The following is a 15,577-nucleotide window of genomic DNA, read 5'->3' as shown; positions in this document are numbered from 1 at the left end:
AGGCATCCTCCTGCTGATACGGACGTGCTGGACTCCAGCTGATACGGACGTGCTGGACTCCAGCAGCAACAGCTTCTACTACTCGTCTCATCACTATCATCTCTCTCTCTTACTCCCATCTATCCCTCTTTCAAGACCCAACTCGGTCGAGGCATGATGGCTGTCTAACATGAGTCTGGTTCTGCCTGAGGTTTCTGCCTGTTAAAAGGAAGTTTTTCCTCACCACTGTAACTAGCTAAATACTGTGATGTGCAATTCTCATGATGGATTAAGGTGGGGTCAGACCGAGTCTTACCCTGTCTTGAAGTTGGGTCTCTGTTCATAAATTGACATAGAGTGGTCTAGACCTCCTATGTTTGTAAAAGCGTCTTGAGATAATGTTTGTTGTGATTTGGCACTATACAAATAAAGGTTGATTGATTGATTGATTTTCATATTTTATACTTTTGAACTATGTTGATGTAATAACTGTATTTCTATTAATTGTTAATTTTGTTAATCTGTATATTCTTATGTGATTTTATTTTTAGTATCAACTACTGTCTTTATATGTGTCAATTTAGTATTTTTTTTTATTATTTTTTTTTATATTAGAACACTATTTGGGTAGAGGCTTCAAATAAGCTCTCTGAGTTTTCTGCCTCTTCCTGCACATTATATTACTTATCTTTGCTGTTTTTATATATCTGGAGCTGCAAAGCTCTTTTCATAAACCTCACCTTTAGCCATTTACCTTTTTCCATGATTAAAGTCTACATTTTTGCAGCTGAATGGAGAGTGCAAAAAATCAGGTTTGACTCAACACGAGCCCAAAATGTCATGCCCAAAGAGTTCACACTACCAGCTGAGAGATCGTTGGCCAGTAGGGGGCAGTACAACTCCCAAACAGTGATGATGGTGTCATACCTAAAGGTGAGCTTCTCATGGTGCGGCCTGTTTGCCTGTAAACGTTGATTGGCCTGACATGTTAGCCAACAAGTGCTGAAACTCAGATTATGTCGAGACAGAGCAACATGAACATGAATTTCGAGTCATGTATCCTACGACCAGCTGGATGTAAGTAACATTTTCACTCTACATGTCACTTTATATAGCTGTGTTTTGGTTTCAGTTGTTCTATTAGCTACATCTGCATTCAAATGTAATGAGTGATGAGGTAATAACAAGGCTAGGTGTTAGCTACTTGGTTAATCATGTCTACTGGTCACAAATTGGAATCAGTATACAAACACACACACACACACACACACACACACACGCACGCACACACGCACGCACGTGTGTGTGTGTGCGTGTTTAATCTTATTCACTCTACACATGTCCTAGTAGTTTGGAATAAGAATAAAGATTTTTTGATAATGATTTTTTATAAAAAATTTTAACTAGCACGCTTATTTATCTTCATTGAAGGACACAATTTTCATAGAATAGAATAGAATGTACTTTATTAATCCCTGAAGTTCAGATGTCTCACATAAAACAAGTAATTCAGGTGTCTGTCAGCTCATCTCCTATTGGCTATAGAGTTATGAAGCCCTAATGGCTGCAGGGGTGAATTATTTTCTGTATCTCTCAGTCCTGCAGCGCAGAGAGATTAGCCGTCCACTGCTGCTGTTTCTCTGGTCCTCAAAGAAGTTGTGAAGTGGATGATCTGTGTAATTTAGAATGGCCTCTAGCTTCTTCTGTGTAATTTAGAATGGCCTCTAGCTTCTTCTGTGTGCATCTCTCCACCACAGCCCCCAGTGAGTCCAACCTGGTTCCAATCACAGTGCCAGCTCTTTTCACTAGTTGGTCCAGTCGCCTTGCATCCTTGTGTTTTATACTGCTTCCCCAGCAGACTGAAGCGTAGCATAACACACTTGCCACCACAGACTGATAAAACATCTGCAGCATCTTACTGCAGATGTCTAAGCATCTGAGCCTCCTTAAGAAAAAGAGGTGGCTCTGCCCCTTCCTGTAGGCCGCATCTGTGTTAAGGGACCAGTCCAACTTGTTGTCCAGGTGTACACCTAGATATTTGTAGGTTGGCACCACCTCGATGTCCACCCCTCAAATGTTAACTAGCTGATGTCAGAACCTGGATATTTGGAAATCTACTACATTTGGTCCATAACTAGCAAATATTGACAATTAAAGGGACAAATTGCTACAAATGGATCAAAACAGAACAACTGTCTACCATGAACATATTGGCCCATGTTTTCTAACAGCAGTGCGTTTTCTTTTTAAAAAGGATAAAATGACAGTATTAGCTTAACCTTTTAGTCAGCAAATTAGACTGAAGTTAGCGAGGATATGATTATTGGTTAACACTTCTGGGAATGTATTTGAATAAAACTGACTGTCAAAGGTTTTAGCTTTTAATTTATTGGGATTTCTGCTTATCTTTACACTAAATACATTTTTAAATTGAATTATCATGTTCAGATATTTAGTCAGACAAAACAGTATGCTGTATAGGAATTTGAACATTTGTCATTGTCTCAACAGAAATCAATAATGAAAATTATAGCTTTATGCAATTTTATGTCTGGTATTTGAGATAACAACTCATTCAAGAAACACCATACACTTTCTATAATGTAAGTTAAGCAAAACAACATGATACTGATTCCAATCCTGAGTTTAATACATATTTACAAACACATAATCTCCTACTATCCTAACATATTTATATATATATAAATATATATATAAGTTTTATTTTTATTATTATTTTCACTATTGCTTTTAGTATTAATCCCTCTTATTAACCCTTATGTTTGGTTTTTAGTTGTATCTAGATATTGTGTTCTACATTAATGCTTTGTCTTTGTGTTGATTGTTTTTATTAGCAGGGCCACTCAATAAGGCTGTTAGGGTTTTGTTTTGGCTCCTCCTGCACATTAAGATAAGATAAGATAAGATAAGATATACTTTATTTGTCCCCCATTGGGGGAAATTCTTTTGAGCAGCTTACAACACGGGACAGGGGAAAACAACAATGTACTAACATAGTTAAAAAATATAATAACAATAATAATAGCAACGATAAAGGTAAAATAGAATAGAATAAAATAAAATATGACAACTATTATAGATGTTAACACACAATGTACACTTTTATCTGATAAATAGATAGGTATGTTATTGCACAGATAAAATTGCACCAGGTTATTTAAAAACAAACATACACAGTATAAAGAACAGTGCGATTCAGATGGATACAGTAGTTATTTGTGAATGTGCCAAGTCACATAGTAACTGCCAGATAGTGAAATCAAGATGATAACAGATGATTACCGGGACATTGTGGTGCTGGTGTTAAATAGTCTGATTGCAGATGGGATGATGGACCTGCGGTAGCGCTCCGTCCTGCAGGGTGGGAGTCTCAGTCTGCTGCAAAAGGAGCTGCTCAGGGACCCTACAGTCTCATGCAGGGGGTGAGAGGGATTGTCCATGATGGATGTCAGCTTAGCTAACATCCTCCTCTCACCCACCTCCTCTATGGAGTCCAGAGGACAGCCCAGGACAGAATTAAATTACATGTCACTAAAGTTATAGGTTAGTTTTATTATTGAATTTACCTGTTATATCTTGGCTCTTTTTATAGCAGTAATGTTTTGTTTTTTTCTTTTATATGTGCAGTACAATAAATGAAAATAAAATAAAATACAAGGGGTTTCTAAAACTTTTGAGCAGGGGTCTGATATGTAACTGAATCTGATTCTGTGCTGCTCCACATCACTACCATTGAACTGATAACATGAGAGCATACAGTTTTTAGAGAAGAAGTCATAAAAGTGGGATGACTGGTGTGTACCCAGCTCCTTGCACTGTTCTCTCCTCTGCCTCACCAGCTCTTTGGAGACACAGACCCACAGTCATATGTGTGTGAGGAGCCTGGAACGTGATAAAGTGAAGTGTTAGCCTGGCCTGTTAAGCTTTGGGGAGGCCATTCATGGACTGAGGTTACCATGTCAGGCAAAGCAGGTGTTACTCGTTCCCTCATTCCTGGTTGACTTCCATCATTTAAACTGGCTGCTTACAGGCACTGCCTTCACACTATGTTGTTGTTTTCACTCACCTCTCTGGAGGTGTTCTTTCCATTCTGAATATGAGTGAGCATCCTCTAGGGTTAGTTATTCAAAGGCATGCATTGAGTCTAGAAAATACTTATCCTCAGATGGACATCTAAAAGGACTAGTGTGCAAAATTGTATTTTATCAGAAGAAAATATCCATCATGATTTTGCTATTTTTACTGAGACGTTTATGTGTATACTGGGAGCCCCCTTTATATAAGTCAAGTCACACTGCTGTGTTTCTGTGTTAGCTAGGCTGTTTTTAGTGACTGTAGAAGCAAAGGTCAGATCTCCTGCACACTTGAGAAGAGAGTGGGTGAGTAGAGATGTTGACGGTTGGTTGCATTCACCAACCTCACCACCAGATGGCGCTAAATCTTTCATCTCTCCTCACAGTCAACTTTATAAGTTCAGTTGTTGCAAAAAGCTCACTAAGTCTTGTATAGCTTCAATCTGATTCTTTACTATGTAATCTGAAGAAACACAACAGAGTGAGTCACCAGCTGCAGTTCCACTTCATGACTCTATGAATAATTTAACGTATCTTTGTCGAGCTGGACGAGGGTCGGTATCCTTTTATCAGTGGTGGACAAAGTACAGGTCTTCATTACTTAAGTCAAAGTAAAATCCTCCTGGTCAAATATTACTCCAATACAAGCGAAAGTTGTTTCTTCAAATTATTCCAAATTTAAAGTTCTGAAATACTTGCTTTTAATAATACTGAAGTATTTAAAGTATTTTTTTAAATAACTCAAAACATATTTTCACAAAGCATGATGGCAGTCAAGAATGCATGGGTGTAGATTCTGCTCCATTCTGTTTATCTAGAAAACATGGTTTCATATCTAAAAAGTATACCATGAAATATATAATATGGCTGTGGTGCTCAGGTGGAGAATCATCATCCTTCTCAGTCATAGCCATCATTACCACGACTAAATGAACGGACTGATATGAATAACGTTTGATCTGATCTACGCTCAACCGAAGTATGGCTACACCATTAAGACAAACCAAACACAAGTACCTGAACAGTTTACGGTCTTTGGGATCTGTTTTCAGAAAAGAAAATTCATGAGCTGACTTCAAAGCAAAAGTAGTGAGTAATTAGAGCACTGATAGAAATGTAGTGGAGTCAAAAGTATGATATTTGTCTTTCAAATGTAATGGAGTAAAAGTAATAAGCACCCCAAAAAATAATACTCAAGTAAAGTACATATACTCAAAAAATTTACTTAAGTACTGTACTCAAGTACATTTACTTTGTTACTGTCCACCACTGCCTTTTATCCATTTAGTATTACCATTTAGTATACAGTTTGTAATTTCACCAGTAGATAATACATGAATAAAGAATCACGTCATTGTAACATGCCATAGAGGTCTGAATTGCCTCTAAGTATATAAATGAAAATATCAATAGCATCTTTTGCACTTTGAAACAAACCAGGCAAAGTCACAAGATTTGCATATCTGAACAGATTGAGGTCACTCTTGACTTCTTTATGTTAGTCAATATGTTTAAATGATAAAAATAGATGCACAGGTTTTATTTGCTGTGCTTTAACTTCCTGAAGTCCTGAAGTACCCTCAGAGTAGACTCATCATTAATGTTTCCTGGTGTTTCTCTGACATTTTATTCATATGTTAGGGCGTCTATAAAAAAAAGGATAAACCTTTATAAGTGAATCAAGTCTTCCAAACAGTCCATTCAACAAAACATGTGATATTCATTTCCCTAACAGGCCTGTAAAGGCTTCTGAAGAGCAATTCTTTTCGACTTTTGGAGCATAAGAGTAGCTGTTAAGCTCAAGGTGAAAAGAACGACAGCCAGCTGACTTCTTTTAGTTTCCACGTCTCATTATCATACACTGCAGCTCATTACAGTCAGAACTTTGGGGCTTGTGCAGCTCTTTTCTTTGTGTTCCAAAAACACTGGGGTATGGAGTGGTCAGAAAATATTTACTGTTGAACATTTTATTGGAAACCTGGACAACACCTCACAAAACCTTGAATAACCCCCTACTAAAGGACTGAAGTGGAAAACACTGAATGAAAAATGATAAATGAAGCCCCTTTGGTGTCTTAGAAGCAAACTGAAACAGTAACCTAATCCACCACATGAGGGCAGTAGCAGTCCTACTTTATGTTCCAGTTGTCTATTTACTTCTGAAGGCTCTTTGTTAGGAGGCACTTTGTCATGTAAACATACAGTTTCTGCAAGCACTTATTCATTACAGTGTTATTTTTGTAGCTTTTGTGTTTACAAATGAAGCCTGTCGTGTATTTGTTTCTCATTTTCATTGATCAAAATGAGAGTAGGTGCCTGCCACACAAATTAAGCAGAGCAACACTTGCATGTGTCACAATGTGTCCTCTTTTACTTTGTAACTCTGTAAACACAAGCATTAACTGTGCATAAATTTAAATCTCACAAGGGCTGAATTTCTTTATCCTCTTAACTCTTGAGTGTTGTTTGAAGTCAATGTGACATCACTCCAAGGCTGGACCCTCAGATTAAAACAGTGTGTCTTTGGTATTTTAGGCACATTTTCTGTTTGACCTGCTGATCAGAGAGTAAGCACCAGTAGCAGTCAGTGTGTCAGAGTGCACCTTTCCCCACCACCACCACCACCACCACCACCACCACCACCGTCTCTCCCCTCATTTGAAGTGTCTGCACTGGTTCAGGTCAGGATCACGGAGAGTATTTAACAGCTGCTAAGTGTTACGTGTGGTCAGCACAAGCAGCTCCTGATCATGGTGGTTAACTCTCTCAAGCATGCTGCGTTCACATCACACACAAGTGATTTATTAACACAAGCCTTGAGGTGAGCATCCTGATGGCATCCCAGCAGACACACATAGTCGATAGCTTTTATTTGTTAGGTTTTGTTATTCTTCTGCGATGTTGTGAGTCAAGTTTAGACTTTTGTGATTTCAAAATCTTGCAGAAATCAACCCGAGGCTGATATTGTGTGTTGACATCTTGTCAGAATTCCTCTGTTCCTGTGTGTTTATAATAAAAAAGGCTGGTTTCATTTAAGTGAAAAATACAAAAATAAAGGGTTTATTCTGATTTAATGTGAATTGACAGTTTGTGGTCAAACCGCCTTTGATTATGTCAGAACTTTTTCCTCTTAATTGTGGCCAACAGATCTTCCCCTGCGAAAGCTTTTGAATCCTCTCTATGGTAACAAATCCTAACAAAAGACCAGACATGAAACAATATACTTTTAAGAACGCTCCTTTGTTCTCGTAATGTGGCCGGTTACAGGAGCAGGATTTGTAGTCGTCTTCTTTGAGGAACTTGTGTAAAAGCTCTTACAATCATTTTTGATTTTCTTTTGTGTGTAGGTCACAAAGGATTGATGTCGCAGTATTCACCTCTTTGCTGTAGTGCAGTCTTGCACCACCTCGTCTCTTCTTTCCTCATAAAAATTCCTAGCAGAAAAAAAAGGGAGAAGAGAGCGAGGGATGGGTTTAGGATGAAGTGGGGTTGAGGGGATCAGTGTTCAGTTTGTTTTAACCCCCCTGTTTGGAGAGGAAACTTTCATTGCTTGATGATTTATGAGTGGTTAGACTCTCAGGGGAATTAGAGAGTCCTTTTTCCTGCATGTAATAACCCACCCTCTAACATAAAACGTACGTTTCTCCTGTATGTCGTGTTTATCCAGTGTGAAAGGTGTTAGGTCCGGTGGGGCGTTGAAGGGCCAGAAGAAGCCTCTGAGGGCCATTCAACAGAAACCATGCAGAGGGCAGCGATACACATCTGCTACAAGGTGACTGCAAAACCCATCGTGAAAACTTGTGAATGTAAATACACTCAACAGCACAGTTTGATACACAAGACATGCAGTAAACTAGACTGTAGCAGTCTCTCTGGCACAGAATGAATAGTCTCATAGCTACCGAGTCCCACAGAACCAGTGGCCTTGGACTTTACCATGTGGCTTTAGTGATGCACAGTGTGGTGCCCGTGACCCAGTGTGAAACAGGAAGTGAGTCTGCAGGGATGGGTCGTTTCTCAGGCCGAGTTTCGTCTCTGTCTTGAGAGATTTTTTTGCGTTGTGTGACTCACTTGTAGAGCATGTGTTTCCAGTCCCTGCAACTTGGATTAAGATGATAACTACAAATAGATGGCCCGAGCAGTCCCATGTGAGCGGACCACAAAGTGCTCTATGGTTACAGAGCAGAGGAGTAATGTGTAGCAGCATGCTGTCAGTCGAATGATAGTGATTGTGTGAGGCCACTTAATTTCTCCTCATAAGTTATCTCCTTTCTCACCTTTCTGTTCCTCTAAAGTTTCCTCTCAGCTGGAGGCTAATACGTGTTTAGCAATCTCATTGCACACTAGATTTTCTCAGCCTGTGGGCCTCACCGCTGAGCCATCATCCCCTGCCTGTCAATCAGGCCCAGACTGACCCGCTGCACATGAGTCTGAGCGAGGGGTCGGCTGTTGTGTGTGTCTGACCTTTGAGCCCTGCAGCAGGAGGGCTTCTAGTGCAAATGCACGGAACACAGCCGGACTTGAGTGCACAATAAATCAGGAGGATGCTTCGCCGCCCCCATATCCACAAGATTCATAATTGGAAGCATATTGTGGAGAGGAGAGACAAAAAGCTGCATTGGAGTAAAGAGGTTGAAGGGTTACAAACACTGCCTGATATTGAATTTGAAAGTGTTTGAAGGACATTCAAAGGTTACAGATTTCAGAATGTGGACTCTTAAATTTTAAAAGGCTGCACACTGGCAGAGAAAAAACATTACAAATCAGAAGTGTGAGTGTTTCATTACTGCAGCATGCCAGCTGACAGTTGAAGCATGTTTTATCAGTCATATTATTTATGTTCTAACATATGCTTCTTGTGAATAGAAAAACCATACTGCCTTTATAACCCTAACCAATGTAGTCTCGTAAGAAATGCTTCTGCAAATATGCACTGTTATATTCGCCTATTACTTTAACAGAGCGGCTCCTCTACAGCAGTCCACGAATGCTGACTTCACCCACTAACCCAGAGCTTAGATCCACCGTGTTCACCTCCTTTAGTCCGCTTTAACCTTCACCCATTTGTCAGAACCACTTTAAATACTCCCTGTTTATGTTAGCATGTCAGAAAGCCACACTAGACATTTCCACACTGTAATAAACTGCACTTTTATTAGCGGGAGGCAGTGAATGATGGGAGCCATCGTGAGGTGGTGTCCATGGTTACAGACCGCAGAGATGCCTGTCAGGCAGCTGGCAGGCCATTGGCTGTTTGTTAGCCTCTGTCAGCTGATGGGAAAATGAAGGAGAGGCTTGAGATTAACTCGGGGAGCTAACACGATCTCTGACATGTGAAGATGTTTGCACTGATGACTCACTGCAGGCTGGCGAGGAGCGGAGTGAATCTAGCTCTGCACAGGAAACACTTGTGGTAATAAAATATTTCTCAGCCTCATTGCATCACTGACAGTTTAGATATTGGCAACCGAGTGGCCGACACAATAAAAAGCCAAAGATGAAACTTAAAGTCAGATTAAATAAGTTTGAGGATCCTCTACTTAAGAAAAAAATGCAGTGAAAATAATAATAATAATAATAATAATAATTCATTTTATTTATAGGGACCTTTCTGGACGCCCAAGGTCACCTTACAACATTGCAATAATAAAAGCAGCACTCAACAGTAAATAAATATATACATTAGAATAAAGAATACAATACTAGAAAAATGAAAGGGAGAGGGGAAGTCATTCCAGTCCCAAGGAGACAGATTCAAGTGTGTATGCTTGGTGGAAAAGGTGAGTTTTGAGGCGTGATTTGAAGGTGGTGGGTGAGGTGGAACTTTGTACATCCAGGGGGAGAGAGTTCCAGAGGCAGGGGGCCGAGTGGCTGAAGGTTCTCGGCCCCATGGTGGTCAAGCGAGCAGGTGGGAGGTTGAGTTGGATGGAAGAGGAGAACCTGAGACTATGGGAGGGTATTTATGTTTGGAGGAGGTCAATGTGGTACTAAGGAGCTAAATCGTTGATGGCCTTGTAGGTGAGGAACAGAATCTTGAAAATGATGCAGTATTTAATGGGAAGCCAGTGGAGCTGCTGCAGGACAGGTGTGATGTGGCTGGTGGAGGGGTTTCTGGTGATGATGCGAGCAGCGGAGTTTTGAACCAGTTGAAGTTTATGAAAATACTTGATAGCAGTAAAAATCCAGATTCAATTAAATGTATTAACAGATGTATCAAAAGAAAGGTACTAATGTTGAATTTTTTATACGGATTTGATTTTGGATTAAACTTGCAGCTGCATCGTATTTCACTTCTGTGTACATTCAAGGTTTTGCTGCTTTCCCCACATAATGCAGTATACTGTTGGGATGTTTAACTTACAGGAAGCATGACATAATGTTAGCATTTAGCCTATGATATGCTTGTAGTGTTGCAATCCAGTAAGGAACCACATATTTTTATGAACTCAGCCCTCTTTTTTTCCGCTTAGCAGTAAGGAAATTAAATAAAATGATCGAGTTTATTCTGATTAAGTTTTAAGTTGCGTAAAATTGAAACAGGTTAAGAACAAGCATCTCGAGCTCACTTTAATAAACCTAACTTAATGTTGCTCTGTTACATGCTGAGTGAAAAGAAAATACAGATAAGACATCTCAGCAACACTCACACATGGGCCTCACGCAGATTGAATGCGCTGCTGTACGCTGTGAGGTGATTCTGATGGACTGGTTATCAGGGATACTTTGGTTCTGTGACAGTTTGTCTTCAGGGGTTGTGAAAGGGAGCTGTAAAGGGAAAACTGCAGAAGACAGACTCTGACTTATTATTCTGTAAAGTTAGTCTCCTCACAGCTTGGTAGCAAACATCCAGAGTTCCAGTGCTGGTCTTCAGCCAAAGGAGTCTGAAGCTTGTGTTTTTGTAACGTGAAAAGGCTGGACAATGGCTCTGACATGCAAATAAGACATTTCACCACACATCATCCACATAATGAGCATAAAAAAAAGTTAATTCAGTGATGTGGTTCTGTAGATAAGTAGTTATTAGATAAGTTAAAGTCTGGCCTGGAGTCAGAGAGCCCATTAGAAGGAGCTCAGGGTAGTAAAGCATCCATGCTCCTCTCACAGTAAACCTCCACTCTGATCTCACCTCAGGGCCAAGTCCTCCTCCTCCCACTACACTACAGTGACCTGCCAGACTCTGTGATGCATTGACATGCAAAAACATATTTTTGGGTGCAGTATTTTTCTGTCATTCTGAGTTACATTTTTAAAAAGTACATTACACATTTAGAGCTCGGACTACAGAAGGGATTAGTAAAATACTCCTGAAAACAGACACTGATTCTTTTAGATCAGTGGTGTATTATGGCTGTTTATGATATGTCTTTGTGTGTGGAAAGCATAAATGTGAGTGATCTCAGGGATGTTTTGCTGGACACAGGGATGGCTCCTCACAAAGACGTGCTGAGGTACCACAGTGCTGACTAAGGCTATGTTCACACTGCAGGCAAAGGTGGCCCAAATCCGATGTTTTTGGGGTCAAGTGACCAGGTCAGATTTTTTAAGAGGCAGTGTGAACACTCAAATCAGATTTTTTTTCAAATCAGATTTAGACCACTTCCATATGTGGTCCTGAATCAGATACAGATCTGATTTTTGTGCATTTGATACTTTCACATCACTTTATAGCGACACGTCACAATTCTGCGCGGCGGTAGCCTTGCAAAAATGGAGGATAGCAACGATGGAGCGCCTCAATTGAGTGTCCTGCTGAAGGAGTCTTGAAGAGAGCCGCTGAGAGATGTAATTGAAAGTTGCCCTCGACGTCCAGAAGTTTTGAATAAACTCTGTCTCTGTGAAATTATTATCCCAGACCCACCACTCCTGACTCCGTGTCCGCATCCACGTAGACCTTTCAAATCGTATTTGAGGCCACAGCTCCGCAAAAAGCTGAAACAAGTAAATTGGCTCCCTTTTTCTTTACACTTGACCTCCTCTGCACCTGGTCATTCATTCTATGGCACAAAAACTTTAACAAAGGTGAAAATGCTGACTTCCTCCATGTTTACGTTTGTGAAACAGCTGCATGTGACATCATTGTTACTGTTCTTTTGCACATGCAGGGCAGTTCGAAGCCGCAAACAGTTCACACTGGAATCGGATACAGGTCACTATAGATGGTAATGTGAACAGGCAAACAAAATCGGATCTGAGCTAAAAAATCTGAATTGAGCATTAAGCCTTGCAGTGTGAACGAAGCATTACAGCCACTGCTGGAGACTGCTCTACCTTTTGCAATCATCTTATGGACAGCATCGATGTATTACGCTTCTACTGGCTCTTTTGAATCATAATAACATGTTACTTTAAATAATCTGCATAAGGAAGACTTGAGTTTTGTGTCCGCAAATGGCTGTATTGAATTTGCTTTACTGACTCTGATAGGAGAGCTTATTTTTTCAGGTCAGGGTACTCCTCATTTACCTTTTGGCCCTTTAGAAATCACAGAGGTCCATTTATTGGTGAATAAGTGAGAGGAGCATTTGCCAGCTTTAGTGTTAACCATAAGGATCATTTACAGTGTAAGCAAAGGTGCCAGCTCTAAAATATGACCAATAAGATTTTCTTTTCTTTGTGCTGAAAGTCGATATAAGCTCTGATTTACAGCCTCGGCCATGCTAACGATGGCCCTTAATGAGCAGCTCAAGCATCCACTTGTTTATGGAGCACGCTGATTGACAGGCAGAGCAATGGAAAAACAAAGCAGTGAATGAGGAATTGGATCTGTCCCCTCATTGCCGTATCAGCAGGGCACTAATGTAGTTGGGTGAACTTTGAAGTGCCCTAATGGTCTTCATGGTCCCTTAACCATGCAGGCTTCTATTAGGGGTGTCAGTGGAGCCTGGCTGGAGCAGCGTGACCCATTACGTTTAATGAGAGCTGTTCAGGGCACAGTGGGCTGCTCTTCTTCCTCTCCCAGAGTGTTTATTTATGTCATCTACCCGCTTTTTGAGACAAAAGGAGAGTGTAGAGGCAGGGGGGAGGTCTCTGTAAGTCCTGATTTTTGTCAGGGTCACTGATTTTATCAGTCTGGAGAGGGAATTGAGTGAGCATAAGTATGTGAGTAAGATGGTCTCACTGGGGTCATGATTGGAGCCTGAAACTTTTCATTTTCTGAGTGTAAATGGATATGTCTTCTTACCGGTGATTTGTCATTTGTTATGATATTCTCTTCTTTCAAAGACCAAAGCCAAAACTGAATTGATCCTCTATAGCCAAACCTGAGAAACACAGGATATCCACTAAGAATTGCAAAAGCACAATCAGAGAGTGTGTTGAAATAGGTCCACATAAATAAGGTTTATTGTTATTAGAGTTTTTATTAATACAAAATAAAGATGAAGGAGAAAAGTTCTGTTATAGATTTTTGTATTCAAAACCCTGCAATGAAGCAGGTCCTCTCCACCCTTCCATTGTTGTCCTACTGAGAATCTCCAGTTTCAGCTCGAGGCCTTTGTCAGTGACAGCAGCCCTCTCTTGACTTTCTTCGTTCTCGTGCGATCACACAGTGCTCCAGTTAAACTCTTGCACAACTGTGGAAAAGACGGCAATTGTTGCTGGGAGCGAGCAGAGATGGGAGAGCTCCAACATTCTTTGAAGGGCAAAGACCACAGAGATGGCAAGATGTGAATTGGCACAGGTTATACTTTTTTTCCTGGCCATGCCTTCCCTTTGTCTTACGTGAGAGTTGTTCTAAGTGGTCGCTCCTTCTGTGGATGATCTGCTGCACAGAGTTTGAACTAAAGGGTGGATTGATTACAGACAGAGACTTTTTTGTGTTGGAAAGAAGTTTTGAATTGATTATAAATGTTTTTTCTGGGGACTGTTGGGTTGCATGATTGAGCTCATATTGCTAAAACAAAGAACATCTGTGTGAAACTATTTTGCATACTGTATTGCATGTCAGCTTCCTCTGGCCCTGGCTGTAGCTGGACTGTTAGCAAGAGACCACCTGGAGATATTTAGGGCCAATTCAAACTATTAGGCTTAACTTTGGGCCTAATGGCTTGGACGGGGCATCCCATCTGGAAGCTGCTGATGCGAGACAAAGAATGGGATCACATATCATCCGCTTTCAAGACACACAGAAACACACACACACACACACACACACAAAACATGAATGTTGACTCAGTTGTGTTTTAAATATTTCCATAATTTCACTTTGCTGATTGTATTAAGCTATTTGTGTCATTGCTAATCATTGCATGCATTTGAGCGCCTGTGTACATTCACTGGTCTTATTTTGATCACCGCTTTGATCTGAGCATCGTTTAGAAAAGCAGATTTGATTTAGCTCTCATACTGAACATAAAGCTAACTAGCTAAGACCAGCGGCTTGTTAGCTTATCTCAGCAAGAAGACTTAAAACATCTTACCTCACTTTGTACAGTGATGACAAAATTAGTTTTACAGCACCTTTTAAAAGCAAGAAAATTACAATGTTACATATTGTGTTTTAAAGTCCCTGTGAGATGAGTAAAACGGATGCCCTTTAATAACCTACAAGATTTGCAATTTTTTTTATTTTTTTTTGTAGTTCTCTTTTTATTGAGATATCTTGTCATTATAACACGTTTCAATACATCTTAAAAACGTGACATTTTCTTTCTTTTTTAATAAAGAAAATATTTATGAAGTAAAAACAAAAACAAACAAACAAACCAAAAACAACAACCTAATAATAGGATGTCGTTAACACATCTAGTGAGAATTTACTTTTATGAAAATATTTATCCAAATATCTCAATTCTAAAATCACTTTTCTTTTTTCATTCATATAAGTCAACTGGCCCTTCTTTAATATTGCAAGATTGACAAATTCAGTTTGGTAATGTTTAATTCCTGTAACCAGTGTGAGGGGTAGGTGTCACATCAGATGTTGGAAGAAACAGCCTTTGTTATCCTTTTTACAGGACATACATACATTTTCATTTTAAAGAGAGCAGGATAAGATTTTTTGTCAGAAACCCCAAACTTACACTTATACAGGAAAAGATAAGTTTAGAGACGGGAGACATCACTTCAACCACAGGGCATGCCAAAATTGACATACACAGTAAGTTCCTCACAGGAGCTTTAATCAGAATAAAAATTAAACAGGGAAAATAAAACCTTGTGGTCCAAGTGTTCCCTAAATGTTGATGCACATTTTCCCCCTGACACTTTATGTACATTTTCAGTTTAAACATATAAGCCACTCACCTTTTATTATTGTGAAGCAGTTCATAGAAATGGGCATATCATTTAAATCTACACAGTATACATCATTTAAAAAAGAGAGACAAGGGGACCCAGAAACCTAAAGACACTAACATGAAATTTAGTAAAAATGTTCTAAAATAATATGGATTTTTCAAAAAGTAGATATGATATAAGAAAGATTATTAAGGCAACGTAAAACTGATGAAACTTTGCTCACAAAATTCTCACAAAAATGAGAAAAGCCATGTTGATGGCATGTA

At 39.6% G+C, this 15,577-nt stretch overlaps 1 long non-coding RNA gene across 6 annotated transcripts in view; it reads left to right on the top strand.

Annotated features, from left to right (window-relative positions):
* Nucleotides 1-898: 898 nt before the first annotated feature.
* Nucleotides 899-15,577, top strand: part of LOC117813809 — a 71,891-nt gene continuing 57,212 nt past the window's right edge. For all 6 annotated transcript variants that reach the window (XR_004631460.1, XR_004631459.1, XR_004631457.1 and 3 more), the window contains exons 1-2: nucleotides 899-1,056; nucleotides 7,741-7,845. This is a non-coding gene — a long non-coding RNA (uncharacterized LOC117813809). The remainder of the gene's footprint in view (nucleotides 1,057-7,740; nucleotides 7,846-15,577) is intronic.

Source organism: Notolabrus celidotus, chromosome 6 (genome assembly GCF_009762535.1).
Source record: "Notolabrus celidotus isolate fNotCel1 chromosome 6, fNotCel1.pri, whole genome shotgun sequence".
In the NCBI taxonomy this organism is placed as follows: Eukaryota; Metazoa; Chordata; class Actinopteri; order Labriformes; family Labridae; genus Notolabrus; species Notolabrus celidotus.
This window is presented reverse-complemented; position numbering and strand designations above follow the sequence as displayed.